At 38.1% G+C, this 27645-nt stretch overlaps 1 long non-coding RNA gene across 2 annotated transcripts; it reads right to left on the bottom strand.

Moving 5' to 3' along the window:
- Nucleotides 1-20313: 20313 nt before the first annotated feature.
- On the bottom strand, nt 20314-22754 carry LOC142340089 (uncharacterized). Of its 2 annotated transcripts, XR_012759050.1 has the most exons (3): nt 22469-22754; nt 22254-22397; nt 20314-22142 (listed from the first exon to the last, which is right to left on the bottom strand). It is a non-coding gene; the product is annotated as an uncharacterized LOC142340089 (long non-coding RNA). The 2 variants fall into 2 exon arrangements; XR_012759049.1 differs by having other exon boundaries at nt 22254-22754.
- Nucleotides 22755-27645: the final 4891 nt, after the last annotated feature.

The following is a 27645-nucleotide window of genomic DNA, read 5'->3' as shown; positions in this document are numbered from 1 at the left end:
GAATTGCTAAAAGATCACTTGAACTAAAGATGATCAAGCACCCAATTTGAGAAAAATAAAACACAGAGAAAAATTGAACCATATTGAATCTTCACTCAATCCTTCAAAGTAAGATTTAATTAGACTACCTGTTTTTATTCAGTGTTCAATATAACTGAAAATGATCAATTATCATATAGTATTCCACTTAAACAGTTACAGAAACGCTTAGAAGGAACTAAGCATAATGCTTCAATGATAATTATTTTAACGCTTAGTGTACACATTTATCTGATATAGCAGATTTAATGAAAGAAGAAACTGATGGCAATGTTATAATGGAAACTGATACGAAAACAATGAAATGTAAAACGAATGTTGGTGGTTCTGTTGATTTCGATGTTGATAATACAATAGCGTCATTAAAAGGATTTTAGAAAGAAGTGTATTATATGTACAGCTGATAATACAATAGCGTCATTAAAAGGCTTTTAGAAAGAAGTGTATTGAATGTACAGCTGATAAGATAGCTGAGCTAATGGGTTTTAATACAACTGAAATTCACTGTAATTTTGTATCGAGCTTCAAAAAACTGTTAGAGACTCTGATGTGTTATACACATTTAATCAAAATCAACCATTATGTTATTTGATAACTTCTGAACCAACAAAGGTTTTATATCGCAATGTAACAAGAGAAGGAGTATACTACAAAGAAGTTAGTGTTAAGGATGAACATAGAATACCAATTGATTTTAACTGTGATGTATTAGGTTTTACCTTACAGCTTAAAAAGTCAACAAATCCGTTGATTAATTTCGTCAACAATTTCGTTGGCCGCTAAATCAGAATAATTATTAATCAAAGAAATTGTTGACTATGTCAGCGGTAAAGTAAAACCGAAGTAATTAATAAAAATAATAAATTGAATGAAATATTAATTAGATTTTAGATATAAAATAATTTACATTACTAAGATCTAAATATAATATTATTGAGATTATCAATTGTAAGTTTAATTCAAAAATTCATATTAATGTTTAATATTAACTGTAATATTCACTATAATAATAAATATAAACTTACTTTTAAAGTTATCGATACATTATTTATAAACTACTCATTTAACTCAATCTTTAAATTTTATTTAACTGCTAATTTTCCATTAGTGGTCTTATCTTTAGACACTATAGCAATATAACAATATCTAAAACATTACAATTAAAAGTATCACTCCAAACTTCATCGGATAGACCGGCACAACTGATTTCTCTCACGATTATTAAAAATCACCATACATTGTACTCGTATTCTCAAATCCCTGTTCAAACAATAGAAACAAATTATATTTCTCTCTAACATCTTGTCTATCTAATGAAAATCGATTTTGCTAAGAAATATCATATTATAAAAATTATGTCTCCACAAAAGTTTTCATTCATAAGGTGTCTTTTGCACTTACATCAACAAATCTCCTAATTTTATCTAAATCTTTACATAAATAGTCTGTTGAAGGTAAATCTTTAATAAGTTTAACATCAGATTTATCATTAATTACGAATACTGTCAACGTCTTCATATTGCCCACCAGTAGGGCCAATGATATATGTATACATATTTATATATATATATATATATATATATATCAATATATTTATGTATATATATATATATATATATATATATACGTACAAATATATATATATATATATATATATAATTTATCGAAGTAAAGCATAATAAAAATAGATTCTTTAACAGATACATCTTAGCGTATTCACTAGTTCCTAATATTACGCATCTAAAACTTTCCGGGAATGATATTTTGATTATCATAATTGCTACTAATACTATCAATACTACTAAAAGATAAACCATAACAATTTTCGTATGATTCAACACGCTTACGCTGATTATTTGGAATATTCAGTTCAACCTTTAACATCGATCCATGATCAAAAGGATAGATAATAAATGGGAGCACACAAATACTGACTGGTGCAACCAGTTAACAATGAATGCGAAAAGCGCTGCGTAAGCATTTACAGATAGTAAGGAAATAAATATATAACATAGGAAGTTTATAAGTGTTTATAATAATATTTTTGAGTTCTTGGTTGCTTTTCGAGCTTGGTGCACACCACAGTCCCCCGTCGAGGAAGACTCAGTTTGCTGATTCTTTTTTTGCTTCGGGGTTGGCTTGTTCGCTTGTGCCATGTTCCGAAGTTCCGATGGTGTCCGTTGGTTTGGGCGGTGTGCAGTGCATAGGGTTTTTTGAGGTTGTGATGTTTTCTGAGGCTGTGATGTGTGCGGAAGGAGTGAATCAAGACCCTATGAAATAATGGGTTTGACTCCTGTGAATCCGAAGACAGAATTACTATAGACTGTCCGAAGGATGACAGGTTGGGGTCAATCCGTAGTTGGGGTCTAGGATAGATTTCGTCCACTGTGTCAACGAGATCGATTACTGTCGTCTCATTGTTGGTTGGGGTCGTGGGTAGATGGTAGAGTGTGTTCTCATAAAGTAGTTTCTTTACGGTTGCCTCGGCGTTGGACTTGCGGATGTTGCGCAGCGTTGGCGGTTTTGTGGGCGGCTGAAACGGTGGCTCGCTTTCGTATAATTTTCTTAATGCCCTTCTGGGCTTCTTTTGGAGATTTTCTCTTTGGACTTTTCTTCGTGAATTGCTTGCGTGGCATGCTGTTGATGGGTGAGATCCTCAGCGATGAACTTGCTGTCGCAAGTGTGGATGATCCGGGGTTGTCTATTGGGGTAGATGTACCCTGTTGTTGTTGTGTTGGGATGGGTCCTGTTGGAGCTGACGAGGGGCCTGGGACTTCTGAAAACTGCGATATCTCCGAGGGGGCGTCTTTCCTCGCTTGGGCTTTTCCAGCAAAACAAAATTTATCTGTCTTACGTTTGTTTCTGTTGTACTCCCGTAAAGTTTTGCTGGCGACAAATTTTATTAAACGAAATTTACGTTCCGGTGGTTTAGGTCGGCTTTCCGTGGAAATAGCTATGTCGTTGTTACGTATTATGTGGTTCAAAGGGAATGGTGTAGAGTGTATAGTCCACGATTGTTCCCTCTGGGATTATTGACCAAAGATTTTGAAGGTACCCCGCTGTTCTGGTTTTCGTCTCTTTATGCTCTTACGTGCTAAGTTACGTCTAGTTTGATCTATTATTGTGGTTTTGTCACCTATTTGGAATTTGAAGTTAGAGGGAATTGTTGTACCCCTTTTGATGGAGCTGAGAGGAGTGTCATCTGAGTCCGAAGCATCTGCGGTCCCTGAATCCCTGGGGGAGGTCGATTCATTGGGCGATGGCTGTTCAAGCCTGTATCTGATGTCCAGATTTGTTTCCGAATTTGTATCCCGGTCCCAAATAGCTGCTGGGATCAGGGTGGGGTTTTGAAGCAGTCGTTTCTCTATGTAGAACGATTTTATGTTATTGTATGATAGGTTATCGCTGGTGGGTTTAGTTACCAGGTTTGAAAATTCTGTGTTTCGGGATGTAACGAAGTGAGCCTCGAAAGGGGAAATTTTTGTTATCCGGTTGGGCATTAGTATAATTGACTCTATAATTTCTGAAACTTTCTAAGCTAACAAGGTGTTAGTCCACAGGTGGTCAATATTCATGGAAGCGAGTATTCTTTTTAGGGTTTGAATTAGACGTTCGACCATTCTTGAGGCTATATGATCGTGTGTTGGGGAGAAAATTAGTTTGATATTTTTTTCCTTACAGAAAATTTCAGAAACCCTTGACTTAAAGACTTGTGCCTGGTCGCAGCGTATGCTACGCAGTATCTCGTCAAATGAGCAGTATTGACTTAGGAATTCGATCGCGGTTTGTGTGTCGCAGTTAGTGTGTACAAGGGCTGCTAGATATCTAGAAAATTGATCTAGCGAGACTAAGATATATTTTTCAGTATTGGGGTTCGAGGAATCAGATATGGGTCCGGCAAAGTCTAATTGTATCTCTTCACTAGGCCCTATTAGTTGCGGGAGGGTTCCTAGTTTATCTCTCGATGTTAATAGTTTTAGGTTCTTACCTTGGTCAAGGCATTGTCTACAGTTTTCAGCACTGAGTTTGTGCAATGGATCTGTGAGAACCAGCTAAGATTGGCAAGTCGAATCATCCCCACTTGGCCCGGGTGGGTATGGTGGACTGCATTAATGACTATATTTTGTCATTGATATGGAATAACTAACTTGCTATCGTAGATGAGACAACCCGATGGGGCTATGGAAAGATTGTTTCTCAAATTGTAATAATATTAGGTTAACTGTATTGGTTCTTCCCACTTGTGGGCTTTAACAAGTTTGATAATTGCTTGTAAGTTTATATCTTTGAGAGTTGCTCTGCGAGGATTTTCTCGCCGAATACGCGAGAAAGACTGCGACGATAATCTGGGGGGTTTCCTTTCTCGAATTCAAATAAGGGTGCTTGTCGTGAATTGTCAATAGGGGAATTACCTAAGCCTACATTTGCAGTTGGGGTGTTGTCGTCAGTTTGGGTGGATACCGATACAGGGTATACAGGGTTAGTAGTTGAGTGTGGGGTGTTCAGGTCAGTCGGGTTTATTGTTTTTTGGAATGTTTAGGGCTCTTTTTCGTTTAATAATGGAGACGTCAAAAGCATTTTTGTGGGGGTTGTTGCTAGTAATAACGCTGATCTTGCTAAATGTGTGGAAAATTGGAATGGTAAGGATAGAGAATTAGAGAGCGACTGTGTTGGTGTAGAGAGATTGCAAAAAGTATTCGATTTGATTTGTGCTAGTTTGTTTTGCTGTTTTTCGTCATTTGAGTTACGCGTGGCTCCGAATGGAACGTTTTGATTTGCTGAAATTTTGTGTTTTCTTTCTCCGTTGAGAAGAGTGAAAGTGAACGCGTTAATTCTGTTTACAACGAAGAGTTCGTCATCCAAATTGATTGGGGGAGGTTTTAAACGAAGTTTTCTTCTGAGATAATCCGTAAAAACCATTTCTTTACCAGGTAGATGTTGTATGGAAAATGTGTCAGGTAGCAGTCTGTCTACCCATCTAGTGAGCCTGCTTTGAAGGGATTTGTTGCCCCTATTGGGTTTTAGAGCCGATAGAAGTGCTGTATGATCCGTGATGAGATCGAATGTCGACCCTAATAAATAATAATTAAGATATAATGTTGCCCACACTACGGAGAGTAGTTCTAATTCGTTTGTGCTGTTTTTTTTCGCTCAGCTTCATTAAGGAAACGGCTAGCTTAGGCTATTGGGAACCAACCTTCTGGGTATTGTTGTTCGAATACTGCTCCCAAAGGGAATTTAAATCCAATTTTTTTTTTGTTTGTCGAAGTGTTTTTCGCGGTTATTTTTGAGAATTGTAATTTTATGTTTTTGAGAGCTTTGGTGTGTGAATCCTTCCACTGTATTTTGTTGTTTGACAAATTTTCCTTCTTTAGGAGTGGCTTGCAAGATTTGAGATGAATTTACCTAAGTGTTGAACTGAGCCCATAAGAGATCGGAATTGCTTCAAATAGTATTAATAATAATAATAATAATAATAATAATAATAATAATAATAATAATAATAATAATAATAATAATAATAATAATAATAATAATAATAATAAAAATAATAATAATAATAATAATAATAATAATAATAATAATAATAATAATAATAATAATAATAATAATAATGATAATAATAATAATAATAATAATAAAAATAATAATAATAATATTAATAATAATAATAATAATAATAATAATAATAATAATAATAATAATAATAATAATAATAATATAATAACAATAATAGTAGCAATAATAATAATAATAATAATTAATAATAATAATAATAATAATAAAAATAAAAATAATAATAAAAATAAGAATAATAGCAATAAAAATAGTTATAATAATATTGATAAAACCGTACACCGAGGGCTTGACAATGCCCCACAGACTTACATAACAATTTAAATTTTAGTTTGCGTCTGTTCTTGCAATTTTCGCAGAAGCAGCCAAGTCTACAAGAGCAGATTACAAAGTCATTTAAGACTAAAGAGCTGTTCGAAGAGTTTCCAATACATGTCGGTCATTTGTCGCTCCAGCACCGTATTAGTCTGTTTTAATCAATCGTCACCTACCGTTGCTGAAATTCTATTTATAAGCGCAGGAACTCTGAACCACAATTTCGATTTGACGTAATTGACGGCTGGATGTTGTAATAGTCGTGGTAGATTCCCGGGCCGAGGATTTATTTTGGTATCATGGGTCTCAACCTTGGTGATCAGTTTAAGACTTATCTGAGCCATGCAATGGTCATTAGTGAATAATCGCTATTAATCATCAGACAAAACCGGATGCCATTGGTGTTAACTAGCGGAAATTGTGGACAAAAAGCGGGATTTGGAACTCTCATTGAAATTATGGTAACAAAAGAGGATTGCAGGGACGAAGGGGAAGTTTATTGTTGAGAGGGACATGTTTTTGTGTTGCAGAAAATTTTCACAACCTGTAGTCGACATTCAGACAATACAGTGCGTTGAACAATTAGTCATAATACTTCTTGTGAAAACACACTAGCCATGAAATAAACCATAGATACTTACAAATTGAAAAAGAAGATCGCTCTGATCTCGTTATTTGTCCACGTTGCTTGTTTATTTACATCTATTCAACAACATTTACATCTATTAATTATTTCTTTTTTTTTCTTTCCTTACGATATCGAGATTGTAAAACGATATCGAGCATATAAACTGCACAGTTTGATGAACTGATATGAATGGTATAGTTTTCTGTCTGAATATAACATATATGCTCCGTATGATGCTAAATTGCGCGATGCGGTATTTGATGTTTGGCATCACTTCTGTGCATTAATTAAGCTTGAATATTCGAGCCTGTCCACATAACACTAACATATTTTTGGCAGTATGACGGCATAATCGTGCTCGTGCTACGCCGGCTTCAGGGACAGATTTCAATTTCAGACTCAGGGATGCAGTTTTGAAAATGTTCCTTCTGAGCAGGTGGCTTGTTCTGTCCATGTTGATTGTCGGGTCTTTTTCAACTGTTAGTTCCTCAAAGGTTTGTGTTCCGAGTCGGGTTTTCTGGCTTTGAATAACAGGTTGTAGTTTTTCGCAAATTTTTTTCCGTATGGTTTTCTGAGCACCATGTGCCGAGTGATTACATGTCTCGCTGCAGTGTAATCGCATCTATTGTTGTCAGCATTGCCGTAACTGCTGTTTTGCAGTTTTTCTGGTATGTCGTGTATGAAAATGAAAAAAAGAAGCGGTCCGAGTGGAGAACCGTGTGGTATACCACAAGTCACATTAAGCCATTTCGATTTTCCGGTATTTGACAGAAGACGATCGACGAGATTTCGTTGAGTATTTCCGTTTCGAAGAATTTTACCACGCAGCATAGGGCACTGATGGGTCTGAAGTTTTCAAAAAGCTTTTTGCTTCCTGATTTGAAGATAGGCGCTATCTCACTGAGTTTCCACTTGAGGTGTAGTGTGGCTTCATTCTGAATTTCATTATACATCATGTCCAGCAATTTGCTTATTGGCAAAAGGGTTTTATACAATACAAGTTTACGAATACACAGGATGAGGTCCCTGACCGAAACCAGATATGTCCAGACCGAAATGAACGCACGAAGGGTCTGGTGACCGCACGATGGGCTGGACATGAACGCACGAAAGTCTGGACATGAACGCACGAAAAATTTTCGTGCGTTCAATTCCAGACTTTCGTGCGTTTATGTCCAGACGATTGTGCGTTCATATCCAGACCAACGTGCGTTCAAGTCCAGACCATCGTGCGTTCATGTCCAGACTTTCATGTGTTCACCAGACGGAAAAAAATTACCTGCTGGGGTGCAGTGCAGATCCTTGAAGCTGAAGACAGAGAGGTTTCCAAAACTCCACAAGTCCAGATATTTAAACTCTTTTTTTACATGAGGTACATGAACATCTTTATACTAATAGGAGACAGTGCCTTTTTTGCTGTGGTGTGTCAGTGTTTCCTCTTTATTTAGATTCGATTTTCACTTGCAGAGCGCGTTAGCTTAATTCTTTAAAAAGTACGATTCGCGGAGCGAAATCCGAAATTAATCTACTTTCGTTTACTTGCGGCGCGAGATACAAAGAGAAAGGAACAACTGAATTTGAATTAAGAAAGTGAAGTTATGAAACTCAAGTAAATGTAAGCAACTGAAGAAGGTGTGATCAGACATGTCTGATCACGAGGCGGGAAACAAGGAAAGGATGAAGATGAACAACTCGAGACAAAGAATCAATGAACATAAAATGATAGATCGGGGAATTCCGTGATTATCGATATACATTGTCACAAATACATAAAGTGGGGTATTTAAAAAACGGCCAATAGCGGCTAAGAAATATACCTTTTTTATCGGAAATTGGACCTCCAAAATCAATTTGAATTTCTTGATTTTGTTCAACACACGGTACATGAGGTCGAAGCCTTTAGCAGGAATTACATACTTAAGGTTCTTACCGATCACTGTACAGGGCTTGCACTCCGTCGCTCTAACAATAAGCTCACGATTCATGTATGGCCACAAGCAGTGCGTGGACATGCAAATCATTCTTCATGTACCTGGGTGGCTTGCGTGAATGTCATCGATCAATTCTTCTCGCAGGACATTTGCGATAGCGACCTTTTCATCGACACACATGCAGCTGGAATGGACGTGGAGATATCTCCAATAAGAATGAATGTACGGGTTTAGTTCCTTGAGGCGACTTTCATTGTTGGTTAGTATACAATCCCATACCTCTTTAGGACAGCATCTTTACTGGTTAGAGATGCAATGAGAGACCTACAGAAAATTTTATTTATAATGTGATCAAATTTTGGGATCTGTGGGCTAGGTAAAAGAGGGGTACTGACATTAGAAGTCAGGGCTGGGGATGTCCGTGTTGACATTTGGGTAGAACTTGCGGCGCTAGTATCACTTGGAGAATTCGAGCGCTGATTTGCGTCGCGAGATAAAGTTGGAGGCGTAGAGGGTTGATTCGCAGTGCGAGAGGAGTCAGTGAAGCAAACTCTAGTGATGCGTTTTTTAGAACGCATGTAAGATTTATTTTTGTTATCATATAGTTAGTTTCTAAGATGCGTTTGAATTGAACAGAGTTATTTGAATAAGAAGTTTGGAACTGATTTCTCAGATGATTTGAGGCAAAAAGCACTGGTTCAATTTCTGGGTGGCGACTTTTAGAAATATTTGTGGAATGTCTCCTAATTGGCGGAAAGTTAGAAGTAGTGAATTGAGTTTCTCGCGTTGCGAGAGATAATTCATTTCAATTTTGTAAAGGTTGTTGCAATGAGTTGTATTTTGCTTAGCGAGTGAAGTGTTGATTGGTTTTTGCAACGCGGGATATGCATAGTTTGAAATGTTGGAATTACCGCTAATATTTGCAATTTGATTTCGCGGCGCGAGTGATAAGTGAGAATGATGCTTATGCACGCGGGTAGCGTGTGTGCTAATTAAATTTATCGCATTAATTGAAGCCTCAAATTTAGGTGTGATTTGATGTGCGGGATCATGTGCTTGTATTAACTTGTTTAAATGAACTGCAGAGTCATTAGGTTTTAAATTGAGCGAAAAAACAGATGCAGAGATAAGTTTTAATTTCGCCACAATAAATTCCTCATCATAGGCAGAAACTCTTTTACCTTTCTGATTCGGGTGCCGGGAAAGGTAATCTACTGGTCCCATGTTTGCCCCAGGCAAGTGCTCAATATCGAATTGAAATGGGAGTAGCCTATCGATCCAGCGGGTTAAATGGCTGTTGTATAATTTATTGGATCGATTTTCTTTCAATATACAAAAAAAGCTCTGTGATCTGCAATAACTGTAAAATGTTTGCCGTAGAGATATTTTTAAAATATTCGATAGACCAAACTACCCCAAGAAGTTTGAGTTCTTTAACACTTAAGCGCTCCTCACATGAATTTAAGAATTGGGACGTAAATTCAATTGGCTTACACCCGTCATTTGTTAATTGTTCATGAGCTGCTCCTAGACCGGAAGGGGAGGCGTCACATTTTACCCGTTTCAAGTTGCGGGTCATAGTGGTTATTTTCCGAGGCGTTCGCGATGCGGTTTTTTATTTCAATAGAAGAATTTTCATGTACCTCAGTCCAGATAAATTTTGATGAATTCCTTAGCAAAGGCCTGAGTACCCCAATTTGACTAATTTGAGCTAAACTTTTGTATAAATTTACTGATGTAGTGTACTGAAACCAGAAAAGAAAGGAGTTTCTTTAAGGTCATTGGAGCCTCAAGAGACAAAATGCGAGAGGTCTTGTTCTCGATAGGCGAGATACCTAATTGTGAAATATGATAACCGAGCCAATCAATTTCCAGTTTAGAAAAATGACATTTTGGAAAGTTAATTGTAAGATTATCGTCATCTAAACGTTTAAGACACTTCAAAACGTACTCTTTATGTTCTGCCTCCGATCCTTTGCTTGCATTCAGAATATCCTCGAGAAAACGATAATTATTTTTCAAACCAATGAAAGCATAATCCATAGCTTTTTGCAATTCTGCCAGCATGTCGGTTAAGCCATAAAATCCAGTTTGAAATCTGTACGTGCATGTCAAGTCTCCGCTTAATATATTGAAATTACAGTGATTTGCCGTATGAGGATCTAGATATAACTGGCTGTACGCGTACCTCAAATCCAATGTCGAAAAAATGGTGTGTTCGGGCGTGCGGGAGCAATTTTTTGCTTAGAAATAGATTCAAAAAGCGTATCAATGTGAGGCATTTGCTATTTGTTTTTATGGATAGCTTTTTTTTTTATTATTTTGGAGTCCAGTTCAAATTTAATTGTATGGTCTTTCTTTACGGTGACTACAATGGGTGATATAACATACTTGTCAGGGCAACTAGAAAGTTTTATTATGCGCTTCTCGTCCAATAATTTTTCGAGATCATTATTTACTTTATAGTGAAGATTAATAGGTATACATTTACCCTTTTGGTGTCTAGGTTGAAAGTCTTTCTGAAAATTGGATTTAGCCACATGATTTTTTGATCCTCTGATATGCAAATTTAGATTAGGGAAGTTTATTGCAATATGTTTTTTGAACTCCGACGATGAAGAAATGGTGTTGACTTGATTACCTTGCAATGAAGAAGATTGTGTTACAGCTAGACCCCGAGGATCAAACAGATTTATAGCGATTAGAGATCTGAGACTGTCCGCAACGACGATGAAGGTTGCCGAATTCGATGTCCAACCATTGCTTCTGATGGGAGTTTGTGTTTTGCCTTCTATAAGAATTGGTCCGTTTGAGAATGTTCTAAGTTGAGGAATGACATTCTAATAAATCCAGACAGCATGTGGATTGCTTTTCACTACTAGCTTCGCGAGTGATCAATTGACAAAACTACACGCGCTCCCGGAGTCCACGAGAAGAGTAGTTGAAATGCTACAGATTTTGATGGGCATATTGAGAGGTTCAATCTTTGCTATGTCATTATCGATTAGTGCAACTGTATTATCCTCCCCACTGCTGTAGTCGGATTCATATAATTTAATTGACTGGAGAGTATTTACTGAATTTTCCGGGTGCGGTTCTTGATCCACTGTATTCACGGTTCTCTTCTTGGAATTTTGGGGTTTTGCGTTCTTTTGTTTTCTTCAAACTTTAGCAAAGTGGTTCATTAACCCGCCGTTATTGCAAGTTTTGCCCTTCGCTATTTATTGTTCGCGATGGTTAGGTAGCCAGTTCCCACAACAATTTGAGCAATATAGATGGGGTCTATTATTCGGCTTCTGGAAATTGTTCGAGAATGACAAATTTGATGATCTGGGGTTGTTCGGAAACTGAATTGAATTCACGCTGGCCGGGATGAGGGTTTTGTTATGCTGTTGAATTTGATGCTGATTTTGCATTCTAAGTTCCATATTAATGATTAATGGCCAGCTCTAATGCTTGACGCGGCTCTACTGTCTGTTTGAGGAGTTCCTATTGAATCTCCGCATCAGTCAAGTTGGTGATGAAAACATCACGTGTCAGTGTTTCCTCTTTATTTAGATTCGAATTTCACTTGCAGAGCGCGTTAGCTTAATTCTTTAAAAAGTACAATTCGCGTAGCGAAATAAGAAATCAATCTACTTTCGTTTACTTGCGGCGCGAGATACAAAGAGAAAAGAACAACTGAATTTGAATTAAGAAAGTGAAGTTATGAAACTCAAGTAATTGTAAGCAACTGAAGAAGGTGTGATCAGATTGTCTGATCACGAGGCGGGAAACAAGGAAAGGATGAAGATGAACAACTCGGGACAAAGAATCAATGAAGTTAATAAACTGATAGATCGGGGAATTCCGTGATTATCGATATACATTGTCACAAATACATAAAGTGGGGTATTTAAAAAACGGCCAATAGCGACTAAGAAATATACCTTTTCATCGGAAACTGAACCTCCAAAATCAATTTGAATTTCTTGATTTTGTTCAACACACGGTACATGAGGTCGAAACCTTTTAGCAGGAATTACATACTTAAGGTTCTTACCTATCACTGTACAGGGCTTGCACTCCGTCGCTCTAACAATAAGCTCAAAAATCATGTATGGCCACAAGCAGTGCGTGGCCATGCAAATCATTCCCCATGTACCTGGGTGGCTTGCGTGAATGTCATCGATTAATTCCTCAGGGCTTCCGCAGGACATTTGCGATAGCGACCTTTTCATCGACACACATGCAGCTGGAACGGACGTGGAGATATCTCCAATAAGAATGAATGTACGGGTTTAATTCTTTGAAGCGGCTTTCATTGTTGGTTAGTAAACAATCCTATACCTCTTTAGGACAGCATCTTTACTGGTTAGAGATGCAATGAGAGACTTACAGAAAATTTTATTTATAATGTGATCAAATTTTAGGATCTGTGGGCTAGGTATACGAGGGGTACTGACATTAGAAGACAGGGCTGGGGATGTCCGTGTTGAGATTTGGGTAGAACTTGCGGCGCTAGTATCACTTGGAGAATTCGGGCGCTGATTTGCGTCGCGAGATAAAGTTGGAGGCGTAGAGGGTTGATTCGCAGTGCGAGAGGAGTCAGTGAAGCAAACTCTAGTGATGCGTTTTTTAGAACGCATGTAAGATTTATTTTTGTTATCATATAGTTAGTTTCTAAGATGCGTTTGCATTGAACAGAGTTATTTGAATAAGAAATCTGCAACTGATTTCTCAGATGATTTGAGGCAAAAAGCACTGGTTCAATTTCTGGGTGGCGACTTTTAGAAATATTCGTGGAATGTCTAATATTGGCGGAAAATTAGAATTAGTGAATTGAGTTTCGCGCGTTGCGAGAGATAATTCATTTCAATTTTGTAAAGATTGTTGCAATGAGTTGTAGTTTGCTTAGCGAGTGAAGTGTTGATTGGTTTTTGCAATGCGGGATATGCATAGTTTGAAATGTTGGAATTACCGCTAATATTTGCAATTTGATTTCGCGGCGCGAGTGATAAGTGAGAATGATGCTTATGCACGCGGGTAGCGTGTGTGCTAATTAAATTTATCGCATTAATTCAAGCCTCAAATTTAGGTGTGATTTGATGTGCGGGATCATGTGCTTGTATTAACTTGTTTAAATGAACTGCAGAGTCATTAGGTTTTAAATTGAGCGAAAAAACAGATGCAGAGATAAGTTTTAATTTCGCCACAATAAATTCCTCATCATAGGCAGAAACTCTTTTACCTTTCTGATTCGGGTGCCGGGAAAGGTAATCTACTGCTCCCATGTTTGCCCCAGGCAAGTGCTCAATATCGAATTGAAATAGGAGTAGCCTATCGATCCAGCGGGTTAAATGGCTGTTGTATAATTTATTGGATCGATTTTCTTTCAATATACAAAAAAAGCTCTGTGATCTGCAATAACTGTAAAATGTTTGCCGTAGAGATATTTTTAAAATATTCGATAGACCAAACTACCCCAAGAAGTTTGAGTTCATTAACACTTAACCACTCCTCACATGAATTTAAGAACTGGGGCGTAAATTCAATTGGTTTACACCCGTCAGCTGTTAATTGTTCATGAGCGGCTCCTAGACCGGAACGGGAGGCGTCACATTTTACGCGTTTCAAGTTGCGGGTCATAGTGGTTATTTTTAGTGGCGTTCGCGATGCGGTTTTTTATTTCAATAAAAGAATATTCATGTACCTCAGTCCAGATAAATTTTGATGAATTTCTTAGCAAAGGCCTGAGTGGGCGACTAATTTGAGCTAAATTTTATATAAATTTACTAATGTAGTGTACTGAAACCAGAAAAGTGGTGTGTTCGGCGGTGCGGGAGCAATTGTTTGCTTAGAAATAGATTCAAAAAGCGTATCAATGTTGGGCATTTGATATTTGTTTTTATGGATAGCTTTTTTTGTTTTGGAGTCCAGATCAAATTTAATTGTTTGGTCTTTTTTTTTACGGTGACTACAATGGGGGATATAACATACTTGTCAGGAAAAGTAGAAAGTTTTATTATGCGCTTCTCGTCTAATAAGTTTTTTTGAGTTCATTATTTACTTTATAGTGGAGATTAATTGGTATGCGTTAACCCTTTTGGTGTCCAGGTTGAAAGTCCTTCTGAAAATTAGATTTAGCCACATGATTTTTTGATCCTCTGATATGCGAATTTAGATTAGGGAAGTTTACTGCAATATGTTCTTTGAATTCCGACGATGAAGAAATGGTGTTGATTTGATTACCTTGCAATGAAGAAGATTGTGTTACAGCTAGACCCCAATGATCAAACAGACTTCTAGCGATTAAAGATCTGAGACCATCCACAACGACGATGAAGGTTGCCGAATTCGATGTCCAACCATTGCTTCTGATGGGAGTTTGTATTTTGCCTTCTATATGAATTGGTCCGTTTGAGAATGTTCTAAGTTGAGGAATGACATTCTAATAAATCCAGATCAATTTTGCGAGTGATCAATTGAGACAACTACACGCGCTCCCGGAGTCCACGAGAAGAGTAGTTGAGATGCTACAGATTTTGATGAGCATATTGAGAGGTTCAATCTTTGCTATGTCATTCTCGATTAGTGCAACTGTATTATCCTCCCCACTGCTGTAGTCGGATTTGTATAATTTAATTGACTGGAGAGTATTTAGTGAATCTTCCGGGTGCTGTTCGTCATCCACTGTATTCACGGTTCTCTTCTTGGAATTTTGGGGTTTCGCGTTCTTTTGTTTTCTACAAGTTTAGCAAAGTTGTTCATTAACCCGCTGTTATTGCAAGTTTTGCCCTTCGCTATTTATTGTTCGCGATTGTTGGGTAGCCAGTTCTCACCACAGTTTGAGCAATATAGATGGGGTCTATTATTCGTCTTCTGGAAGTTGTTCGAGAATGACAAATTTGATGATCTGGGGTTTTTCGGAAACTGAATTGCATTCACGCTGGCCGGGATGAGGGTTTTGTTATGTTGTTGAATTTGATGCTGATTTCGCATTCTAAGTTCCGTATTAATGGCCAACTCTAACGCTTGACGCGGCTCTACTGTCTGTTTGAGGAGTTCCTATTGAATCTCCGGATCTGTCAATTTGGTGATGAAAACATCACGTATCAGTGTTTCCTCTTTCTTTTCAAAGTCACAGTTTTCGGCTAATTCTTTTAGTATACCAAAGAAACGTTCAACGGTTTCCCTCGAAGCTGTTTTGTTATTAGAAAGACGTGTCGATGGAACGTGATGTTTCGAGGACGAATGAATGCGGCTTCCACGATCTTCCAAAATACTGCAATTGACAATGTGTCGATCATGATATGCGGGTTTTTACAGTTTAGGATCTGATGTCCGTCCACCCCGATGCTCAAGTAGAAAAGAAACTGTCTTTCGATCCGCCAGGGGCCATGGTTTGTCTCCACACATTATGCCAATTTCTATTAGTCGCTGACATTTGTTTTGCCAGTTCATCTATTGATGCGCGTTGCGAGCATTGCTGCGCGTTCTTGCTCTTTCTGATTGTGCCGATGAATACATTATTGCTTCTTCATATATGGGTTCCAACGGGAGATCCACCATCTCGGGTTTGGGTCGAAGTAGAGTGTCTAGAATTATATTCTCCTTTGCAAGCAGTGCCAATTTGTATTGCACTCTCCATTTTTCCCAGCGAAGAGGGGGGTCGTTTGTTGGGTTGTCCCAGAAAGCGTCTATACCCAGCGGTGTATGCTGGTTTGCTGTCTGCGCCATGTCATACACAATTTAATTTTGATCGTCGCTTGCAGAGCGCGTTAGCTTAATTCTTTCGAAAGTGCGATCATTTTGTGCATGACAAAACGAAATTTGCAAAACCTCCACAAGAGGGATACTTATGGTTAGGGCAAATTCGGAATAACCCTAAAAATACAAGAACATGGACAAAATCGAAAAATCCGGAATAGGAATGTTTTTAAGTAAATTGATAACAGATGTAAATATGTGTTGTAAATAGGCTAAATATTGTATATAAGGAAAAATTTTTGATTGAATTTTTTAGAATGTTTCCTAGAATTGTTTTAATTGTCATCTCAGACAAATGTAAATACATATTCATTTTATCTTTTAACAATTTGTAAAACAGTTTTAACCTGACGATGAACGTAAAGTTCGAAAACGTTTGTTTTAAGTATTGGAAGTAATTTTAATTTGACAAATTGGTTTCTTTTACATTATTTACTTTGTCAAATATTTTGAAAACAAGGCCTATAGAGGGGCTCATTACATAATACTTTGAGAAGTTTTCACTGTTTTAGTGTTTTAGCGAGTATGAATTTTATAGATTTACCGAGATGGTGCATATTTTGGCTGCAAGTTCGCTTCATCACGCCGTAAATGGTCTCCCATATTCAAGCAAGAAACAGTTTTTAGGGAAAGTAACATCAGTTCCCGGATTCTCCTTAAGCTGGGCTGGAGATTAAGACCTTGGAGACAGTATTACGCCATCAATACAATTTAAGAGGGCTGCTCAAGAAAGGAAAAGGCAAGAACTTGGGCAAAAGGCAGAGGAAAGTGAGAGCCAAGGCAAGGAAGGTGCAACAGACACAGACTGAGGAGGAGCTCCTGAACAATCGGGATTCATTGCCCCCTGTCCTTGAGCTTCTTTGAGGTATGTGGTTGCTGCTACCGAAGACGTGGCTCAGGTATATTTTGAAAAAATCAAACTGTTTCAAACTTTATCTTGATTACTTGAAATCTTTAAATAAGGTCACTAGCTGCAATTACCGAATTGAATTTCTAAAACAATGCCTTAACAATGATATAATTCCGGATTTTTTGAGGTTTCGCGCTCCTAAAAATGAAATTTTTTCTGAACAAGCGGTGCACAGTTTTCAATTAAAGCTCCTAAAACAAGAAATAAACCGTGCGGAGAAAGGCCGTAAAGTGTTCAGGGAAAAACTTGAGACAGATAGGAGTAGTTTTAGGGAGAAGGTGAGACCAGAACTAATGCCATCCGTTGTTAGCTGCATTAAGCGTGAAATGAGGGGTCACTCCGCAATGGTTCAGAACAGACTTAATGGAAAACTTGATAAACTGTCAGAGAGACAGGATAGACCACTGCGGAATGGCTCCCACAGTAATGTTGTGATAATGGATGGCCCGGAACTTCCAAAGTTTGTACTTGACATCCTATCGTTGGGACCTAAACACCCAGTGAGAGACAAGTTTAATGAGGTGCACTTTCTCGCAGATGTAGACAAACTTGTACGTGAGTTACGCGAGAATAACGCTGAGGGTGAGAAACTTTGTGAAATTGAGGCGTCCGCAAAATGGTATGCAAAGAATGTACGTGAAACCCCATTGGATAGAGGGGTCAAAAAAGTGCATGATTACCTAAAAGCCAATGATTTGCTGGCGGTACCATTTGACAAAGGTTGCGGTTTCTGTGTGATGAAGAAGTCAACGTACAGGGAAAAACTTGATGAGGTACTGAACTCAGATCAATTTCAAAAAATCGAAGTAGCTAAAGATGAAATTGTGATCAAAAATGAAAAACAGATCAATAACAGCCTGCAAAATTTAATGAAGCAAGGGAAAATTAGTGACAAAATTTATCAAAGACTCAGGTCAACAGGTTCACAACCAGCGAGGCTTTATGGCCTGGCAAAGGTACATAAAAAAGATACACCTCTCCGACCTGTTCTTTCAATACCGGGTAGCAGCTACGAAAACTTGAACAGATTTTTGACACCATTTTTCCAGAAACTACCGGGCGCAAACATTGAAACCAACACGCAAGATGCTAGAAAAGCCTTAGAGTCTCTCACTCTTGAAGATGACGAGCAGATAGTATCTCTTGGCGTAAAAAGTTTGTACACCAACGTTCCATTTGGAGAGGCTATAGAAATTGCTCTAAGAGATCTCTATTCAAGCAACCTAGCTCCAGATATCCCAAGGTCCGCCATGAAAAGTTTGCTAAAGCTTGCGGTGACGAATGTTCATTTCAAATGTAATGGGATCTGGTATGTACAATCAGAGGGACTGGCTATGGGTGCATCACTGGCTGTAATACTAGCAAATGTGTGGATGAAATCGTTTGAGGCATCACTTCAAAAACCAGAGCTCAGTAAAAACTTTTCCAGATGCGACCAAAACGGGAATTGCAAAGACTGTAACCGGAGAGTGACCTACCGAGGAAAAGGAGTGGAATGTGAGTCATGCAAAAACTGGTTTCATGCAAGATGCCAAAAAATATCGAATGAGGAATACGCCAACATGCAGGATGTGCTTGGATTTGTACTTATTGCAGCAACCAACAGACAGTGGGACACGATAAGGAGATGAAATTGTATAAAAGGTATGTGGATGATATTATCTGCACGGTTCGTGGTGACCCGGATGAGTATTTAAAATTTGCAAATTCATTACACAACAACCTGCAATTTACCTTAGAAAAAGTGAACATGGATGGGGGTTTGGCTTTTCTTGATATTAACGTAAATGTGAGCAGCAAAAATAATATCACCTGTCATTGGTATCAAAAACCAACTGACACTGGAATAATACTGAATTTTCGCAGCTGTGCACCGCTTCAACATAAGAAAAATGTGATTCAAGGGACGGTTAACAGGGTTTTTAATGCAACCTCTAATTGGTTGGCCTTCGATCAGGCTCTTGAAAAGAACAAATCTTGCTGGACCAAAAATCAATATCCAGAGGAATGGTCTTCAAAAATTGTGAATCAGACTCTAGAAAAAATAATAAGTGGCGGTAAAGACCAATTAAGAACAACACCAAAAGAGCATCAAAAAAGCAAGACTAAATCTAATGATAAGCCAACTATTTTTCTACAATACAGAGGCAACCTCACTCAAAACTTCGCAAGCAAATTGAAGAAACTATGCGAATTGCAAGTAGTTTTTACAACGCGAAAATTAAGATCGTGCCTCCCCACCCTGAAATCATCCTTTGATAGAGATCTGAAATCCCACGTGGTATATGAAATTAAATGTAATGGATGCGGATCCATCTATGTTGGGCAAACAAGCCGGCATGTTACCACAAGGATAACAGAACATCAAAAGAAGGATTCACAGGTGGGTCAACATCTAGTTGAATGTCGTGGCGCCACGAATGACATTGAATGGAGAATTCTGGACGCCTGTCGGTCAGTAGAAAAACTAATGATCATCGAAGCTATATATATCAGCAAGCTGAAGCCGGCACTAAACACACGCGACGAATATAGGGGGAGGGAACTCACGCTAAAATATTAGTTCAAATCATAATTTTGACTAAATGAGAATGCATAGGGCAAAAAACATTTTGTGCATGACAAAACGAAATTTGCAAAACCTCCACAAGAGGGATACTTATGGTTAGGGCAAATTCGGAATAACCCTAAAAATACAAGAACATGGACAAAATCGAAAAATCCGGAATAGGAATGTTTTTAAGTAAATTGATAACAGATGTAAATATGTGTTGTAAATAGGCTAAATATTGTATATAAGGAAAAATTTTCGATTGAATTTTTTAGAATGTTTCCTAGAATTGTTTTAATTGTCATCTCAGACAAATGTAAATACATATTCATTTTATCTTTTAACAATTTGTAAAACAGTTTTAACCTGACGATGAACGTAAAGTTCGAAAACGTTTGTTTTAAGTATTGGAAGTAATTTTAATTTGACAAATTGGTTTCTTTTACATAATCTACTTTTGCTTACTTGCGGCGCGAGATACAAGGAGAACAACCGAATTTGAATTAACAAAGTGAAATTATGAAACTCAAGTGCTTGTAAGCAACTGAGGAAGGTGTCGTCAGACATGTCTGATCACGAGGCGGGAAACCAGGAAAGGATGAAGATGAACAACTCGAGACAACGAATCAATGAACATAAAATGATTAATCAAGGGCAAATGAAATAACTAAAATAAACACATCATTTGAAATTTTAATGCACCAAATAAATAAATGAAAAGTATGATATCGACGGGTATCACAGGCCGGTTAGCGATCTCTTCGTTTAAAATGTTTAAGACTTTTCTTCAGGAAGAACTTTCCAAACTCCAGAAATGAGGGATTTATTAATGAGTTCTCGTCATCGCTTTGGTGGTGAGGCAGGCATTGATCGTTTTGATGTGGCGGCTGTGGTCATTGAGTGATTTGCTCCCATTTGAAAAGCTTGCTTCAAGCGCAAGTCAACACGTGTATAAATATTCAATGAGGAGTGGTTGCCCAGAACGAAGTCTAGTGTTCAACGGGTGTTCATAGGGTGTGCAACAAACTGTTCCAAGCTGAGATCAAGAAGGTTATCAACTCTACCATGTTCTTTTGTGTCAGATGATTGCATTGTTGGCCAATGAGTGTCCTAAAAATTTATATCTTCTGTGATAATCAGAGTTGAATCCGTTGTTAAACTTGTGAGTATTTAATTTAGCCGGTCCGGTGATATTCTGTATGGGCTATTTTTGAGTGCATTGTAAATAAATCATACAAAGAGGAGGGTTGACGCAGTTATACTACTGCAAGGCAGTTGGGTTCATTGAGAATGACTTCGGAAAAAGTGATGCATTCATGATAACACTGAAGACACCTCCATGCTTGCTGATCATGTTCGAGGTTTTCCTGTCTTTTCGTAGGATGTTCCACCGAGCAGGAAATGCGCGTTGTCATTAATTTGGGATTGTAACCAGGTCTCGAATACACATAGGACATCATAGTCACGTAGGATTACAGCATTGGTGAAAATGTTTCTTATTTCTACGTCGAGAAGACTTTGGTTATTATAATTAAGAATTGTCAATTCTGTTTTCAGGTCGTGCTGTAGTCAGGATTTGAGGGATTTTTATTAGAATATACTCCTACCCATTCACCGTCTATCTTCTGCTGCAATTCAAGCTTCCGATCTTTTTTTCTTCTCGGTCGATTCCACTGTCAGTCAGCTCCTTTCGGAGTCGAGGAAGCTTGTTCTCTTTTTCCTTTTCCTCTATTCAGTTCATTGTCCATATACATTCGTTTATCGTAGTTCTTTAGGAGTGCAGTTGAGGAAAGGACCGTGTCTTGTTCCCAGTTCCAAGGCAGTTATACTAGGAGGACCCTGGGTGTTTGTCGTTCTTCCGTGAACGAGCCAAATCTTTTCAGCTTTAGCACTTACATTTAACATGTAGGATTTGGAAAATTTGTTTGCCTCGGCAAGGTTGTTGTCCAATCGCTTGCTTGTATCCTCGACTTTGCTTTCCTGTATTCCCCGGATTCTTAGACCGACACATTTGCATTTTTTGACATATTCCCCGAGTTTTTTTAATTTCGGATTCGATTGCCTGTATTTTCTCAAAAATTTCCAGCATTTGTTGCATTTGTAATAACTTTATCTCCCTTGTTACTGGCAATGCAAGCGTTGCAGAGGAGTAGGGTATTCTGGTCGAGTTCTTTGATGCCATTTACTGCTGCAGGTGTCAAGCTAGTGCACGACGGGTTCATTAGCAGTAGCATACCAAACAATTATAAATCTCATCACTGTCCTTTATGTTCTTTTGGCAGGTTTGGCACTTGATCGTAGCCATTTCACTATGATAACTGTGTGTTGTTCAGAGGATCGAAGACAGGGATGGAGACTGGAAAAATGCTTAGAAAGCAGGTTCAGAAGTTTGCTTAGGTAACCTCGGAACAACTATCTTCCTCATCTCAGCCAGTCAAACTACTAAAGAACAAACTGTATTAGCTACAGAGAGAAATCTTAACTTCGGCTAATCAGCCCGAACTTCTTTTAGTTCTTATCTAGGTCGAACAGACAATCTAAGAGCGGTATTACCTATGCGGTGGAGGGGATTCCTCAGGAACGGGGAGGGTCGAGTTGGCTGACTGTTTCATGAGTCGTAGACGTTCTTCTCTTCTTCATTTTTGTTTTTTTTCTGAACAAGAGGTTGCAGGTTGTTGACGCGTCTTGATACGATATCTAGGAGCTTAAGTTAAATTCTGGATGAAAGTATAATGTTAATTGTTTAAAGTATGGAAAGATATACGTACCTCATCCACGTGCTGATTTACATCTTGGTTATTTATGAAATGAGTGAATGCAACAAGGAGCTAACACGTGCTATTTATACTAGATTTGTCCCCAACTTTTCATATTGTTATAGGTGATATGATGACCCTTGATCTTTTAGAGAAGTAAATTATCCGAGTAAATAGCTAGTTAAGATCGGATGTCATAAGAAGTCAAGGAAGTTATAAATTAAAGGTGATCACCATGAATGTAAAAGTGCGGTAATTTGGGGTAATAAATATGGACTGAATTTCGTGTTAATCGCCACAGTTGTCAACCATTATTTCTAACTTAACTATTAGATTGCAAGATTTGTCTCTGCGTTCCCATTAACCGACAGGTTATGGGCCCAGAGTTTTTCTAAGTTAAGTAATCAACCCCCATCGTAAATATAAAAACGTTGTTGCTGCGCCTCTTTGCTACATAAGAGGATCGCTGAAATCACTGGGGGAGGAAGACAAGGAGAGACAAGCCTTGTAGTCAAGAAGTGGCCAAGTGAGACCAGAAGAAGCAAGAGTAAGAAGCTTGTGTAACTGGTTGGGGGACTTCAGTTGTGGAGTTGAAAGCTTGTGTGACTGGTTGGGGGACTTCAATTGTGGAGTTGGAAGCTTTGGTAAGTGGTTGGGGGACTTCACTTAAGAAGTGAGCAGTTTGTGAAGCTGGTTGGGGGACTTCATCTGTTGAGTCGAGAGCTTGTGTACCTGGTCGGGGGACTTCAATCGTGGAGTGCTAAGTGTGTGTAGTTAAGCAGTGGATTCTGCTTGTGAAGTCAAGAGAGTGGAGCTGTTGTGGGGGATCAAAAAGGAGCGCGGAGGTTCAATTGTATAACAGAGCTGTCGCGGAACCAGGATTGCTTAGTATGGCTGAGAACAGCTCAGCTTAAACAACTGTTTCATTTTCAATTGTTTGTGCTGTGCTTCTGTAAGATACAAGTTTGGTCGAAAGACACAAAAGTTGGTGGTAAAACATTTCTTAATTAGGACTAGGATTAGGGTTCGAGTACATTATCCTCGGAGGGTGTTGGTATCCTAATCGTGCTTAATCGCGGCAGAAAAACCCTGGCTCAATGTCAATGTCCTGCTTTCGATTTTGTCAAGGATACTACAGAACTCGAACAGAACACCAACTTCTAGATTAATTTAGTCGACCAAACTCTTTTTGCGTAGTGTTTTTTTTCTAACAAGTGCTACCATATTACAACATGTGCTAACCTGGTGCTAAAAAGCATTTTTTGGATGCACAAACATAACGACTCACCGCTTCGTTGCCCTATAACACAGCCACCTACAGGCAACAGATTCAAACACGCGTAGAAAGGAAAGCAGTTTTGATCTAAGTCCGAACAAGATTTTTTTTCAGAGCCCGACCCTTTTTACAAAAGAATATTTACCTAGAGCAGTACTAGCTTAGAAAAACAAAGGACATAGTTGGGGCATCATAAGTCTTTGGTTCAGTAGGGAACAATTAAAAATAAAGAGTTAATTTGAGACGAACGGAAATTAAACGAAAGTAAGACAGGCCTAACAATGAGCTCAAAATTAGAAAGATTGGTATTCAGCGGGCGTAAGGATGATTTCTTGTATTTTGCTGAACAGTTTGAGGCTCGTATGCACTCTTTAAAACTTGGTAAAGTTCTTAGTGGAGAAGCCACCTATCTAGATTATGTGCCAGCTGTTAGAAATAATGCTTCGGAGGAGCAACGTAGGCAAGCTATAGAAAAAGGGAGGGAAGAATTAGATGAGAAAAAGAAGACATTGTGGTACGAGTTAGTTCAGGCTTTAGACAAAACATCAGTTCTTTTTCTTAGACCACATAAGGGTGATGGCACTAGAGCTTGGGATGTACTGTATAAACGCTTCAAAAGTTTTGAGAGACCCCAGCTACACAAATTGATAGCGCAATTAACTAGCCTTAGGAAGACTTCAAGTGAGAGTATAGTAGATTATCTCACCAGAGTAGATGATATGCAATACAACTTAACACTAGTGAATGAAGGAATTAGTGAAAAAATGTTTGTCTCAATAATTCTAAAAGGGCTCCCGAAAGAATATGAAAATTTCGCAACTCGTGAAATACAGCAAAGACGAGAAAACTCTAGAGGAAATAAAACGAGACCTGATAAACTTCGATAATGAAAATGTAAAAACCAAAACAGAGAGCGTATTCTTTAATAAGGAACGGAAATGTTTCAACTGCCAGAAAATGGGACATATCGCAAAAGAATGTAGGTTTAAGAAAACGATTCCTGAACAAACCAAAGCTTCTCAAAGGAAATGTTTTAAGTGTGGTGAGCACGGACATATAGCTAAATTTTGTAGAAAGCAACAGAAACCTGAGAAAAAGTTTGTAAGTCAAAGCAGGAGAACCAATCAGAGAGGCTCGCAAAATTTAGTTGAGGAGCAGAATTTAGAAGAATTCTTTTCCTTCTTTCAAACGTCGGAAAACAACCTTCCAAATGAGCTAGTTTTGGACTCAGATGCTACGAGTCATATGATTAAAGACGAAGGTTTATTCATAGATATAGACAAGGAGTATTCTGGTACCATCACTAATGCAAACAGCAGTAAAAGTTCAATTAGTGGGAAAGGAACAGTTGAAATTAAGGTTTCGGATTCCAATGGTTCTGAGCGAAAAATAAGGTTAAGTAATGCGTTGCTTGTTCCGAACAACACAAGGAATCTGGTATCAGTGTCAAAACTTAGAGCAACAGGCAACGAGGTCTTCTTTGGTAGGAATTTAGAAATACGAACTAAGAACGGAACAGTTTTCCCTTTCGAGGAAAGAGATAGTTTATTTATCTGGCACAACATTGATTACGGAGAGCAGTGCAACTTAGCAAATGGAGATCCCCTTAGTTTGTGGCATAAGCGTTTGGGTCATAACAATATCGAGGACATATACAAATTAAAAGATCACGCAGTGGGGCTAAAAGTAAATGATCATGATTTAGCAAACTGTGAAATAAGTCAGCTAAATAAATCAAAGAAACTTCCAGTACCAAAAGACTCAGGAACAAGAGCAAGTGAAGTCTTAGAAATTGTTCATACCGACATATTAGGGTCCATCCAACCGGAAGCGGTTGATGGTCACAGGTATGCAATAGGGTTCGTGGATAGTTTTAGCAGATATCAAAAACTATGTTTTTTGAGGTCAAGGGACGAGGCCTTTGAAAAGTTTGAACAGTTCTTTGCAGACATAGGGCAACCAGGAACCTTAGTTTGTGACGGTGCAGAGGAATATGTGTCAAATGACATGAAACAATTATGTAGACGAAAAGGCGTTAGACTTGAGTTCTCGGCACCGTATACGCCACAAGAAAACGGAAAGGTTGAGAGGAATTGGGGGACAATCACCCCAATGGCTAGATGTCTTTTAGAGCAGTCAGGTTTAGAAAAAGAGTATTGGCCATATGCACTTAACATGGCAAGTGAGATTAAAAATTTTTGTTTCCGTTCAGGTAAAGTGTTTGGTTGTTCAGCTTTCGTTCATGTTTGAAAAAAATTTTCGTGGTAAGATTGATAGAACTTCTCAAAAAGGAAGATTCTTAGGGTCTTCAGACAATAGTAAAACTTATCTGGTAGGTATTCCAAATTACAAAGGGGTCTTTAAGGTTAGAAAATCTCGCAATGTAACTTTCAACGAAAACGAAATGTTTATTGAAGTCAAAGAAAAGAAGGAGGAGATAGTCAACAAGCATCATTCAGATGGTGATAGAGATTTAAACCCGGTAGCTTTCCTTGGTGAAATTGTTAACAACGAATTGCTACCTAAGTCTATTTATGAAGCAATTAGGGATAAAAACTGGTACGAGGCAATGAAGTTGGAATACAACTCATTAGTGGAAAATGAAGTTTGGGAACTGGTAGAGAACAAAGGAAATAAACCCATTGGTAGCCGCTGGCACTTTACTCTTAAGTTTGGTCCTAGTGGGGAGATAACAAGGTATAAGGCAAGATTCGTAGCAAAAGGATTAAGCCAAGTTCCAGGTCGGGATTACAACGAAACCTACTCACCAACAACACGCCTCTCAACAATTCGAGTACTGATAAGCTACGCAGTATATAAAAACACCGAGTTAAAACAAATGGATATCAAAACAGCATACTTAAACGCTGACATCGAAGAAGAAATCTTTATGCAACAGCCCGAAGGGTTTGAAAAGTTTGACAAGCAAGGAAATCCATTAATTCGTAAGCTGAGGAAAAGTTTATATGGATTGAAACAGTCCGGTAGAAATTGCTACTTAACAATCAAAACTTTTCTCAACCAATTAGGTTTCACGCCGGCTATTCAAGATGACTGTCTTTTCATAAAGAAAGGAGAAAATAGTATAGAGGGATTAGTGTGTCTTTGGGTAGATGATATGGTGATATGAGGATTGCAGGAAGACTTTTGTGAAAACTTTAAAAATAAAGTTAGTCAGCAATTTCAAATTAGCAGTTATGGAGATCTTAGCTGGTTCTTAAATATAAAAATTGAGCGAACACAAAGCGAAATTATGCTAAGCCAAGAAGCATATGTAGAAAAATTACTAGAGAAGTTTAACATGAGCGAATCAAAGACACTGGAAACACCTTTAGATGTTAGCCTGAAACTATCAAAATTAGATTCACCAGAAATAGGCAGCAATGAGCATAGAGAAATGCAATCATGTGATTATAGGGATATAGTGGGATGTTTGGCATTGACAAGTAGACCAGATATTGCGCACGCAGCCAATTTATTGAGTTCGTTTGTTGAAAATCCTGGAAGGCAACATTGGAATGCGGCAAAAGGGTGTTTACGTTACCTAAAAGGTACAAAATCAGAGAAGATGGTTTTTAGAAAAAGTGAGAAACTGGAGTTAACAGGATTTTCAGACTCAGATTGGGCAGGCAACATAGACAATAGAAAAAGTACAAGTGGTTTTTGTTTTAAACTTAATAATAGTTCAGGCGCAATCAGTTGCTAGCAAGTTACAAAAGTGTGCATCTACTTCAACAGCTGAGGCTGAGCTTAACGACGTAGTAGAGGCCAGTAAAGAAGCAGTACATTTAGTTAACCTATTGCGAGAATTAGATTTAGAAATACAGCAGCCAGTAAACGTCTTTGTGGACAACCAAGCTTGTATTGCTCTAAGTAAAAATTCGATGAATCACGGAAAGACAAACCACTTTTC

This window comes from Convolutriloba macropyga, chromosome 5 (genome assembly GCF_964194025.1).
Source record: "Convolutriloba macropyga chromosome 5, txConMacr16.3, whole genome shotgun sequence".
Classification (NCBI taxonomy): domain Eukaryota; kingdom Metazoa; phylum Xenacoelomorpha; order Acoela; family Convolutidae; genus Convolutriloba; species Convolutriloba macropyga.
This window is presented reverse-complemented; position numbering and strand designations above follow the sequence as displayed.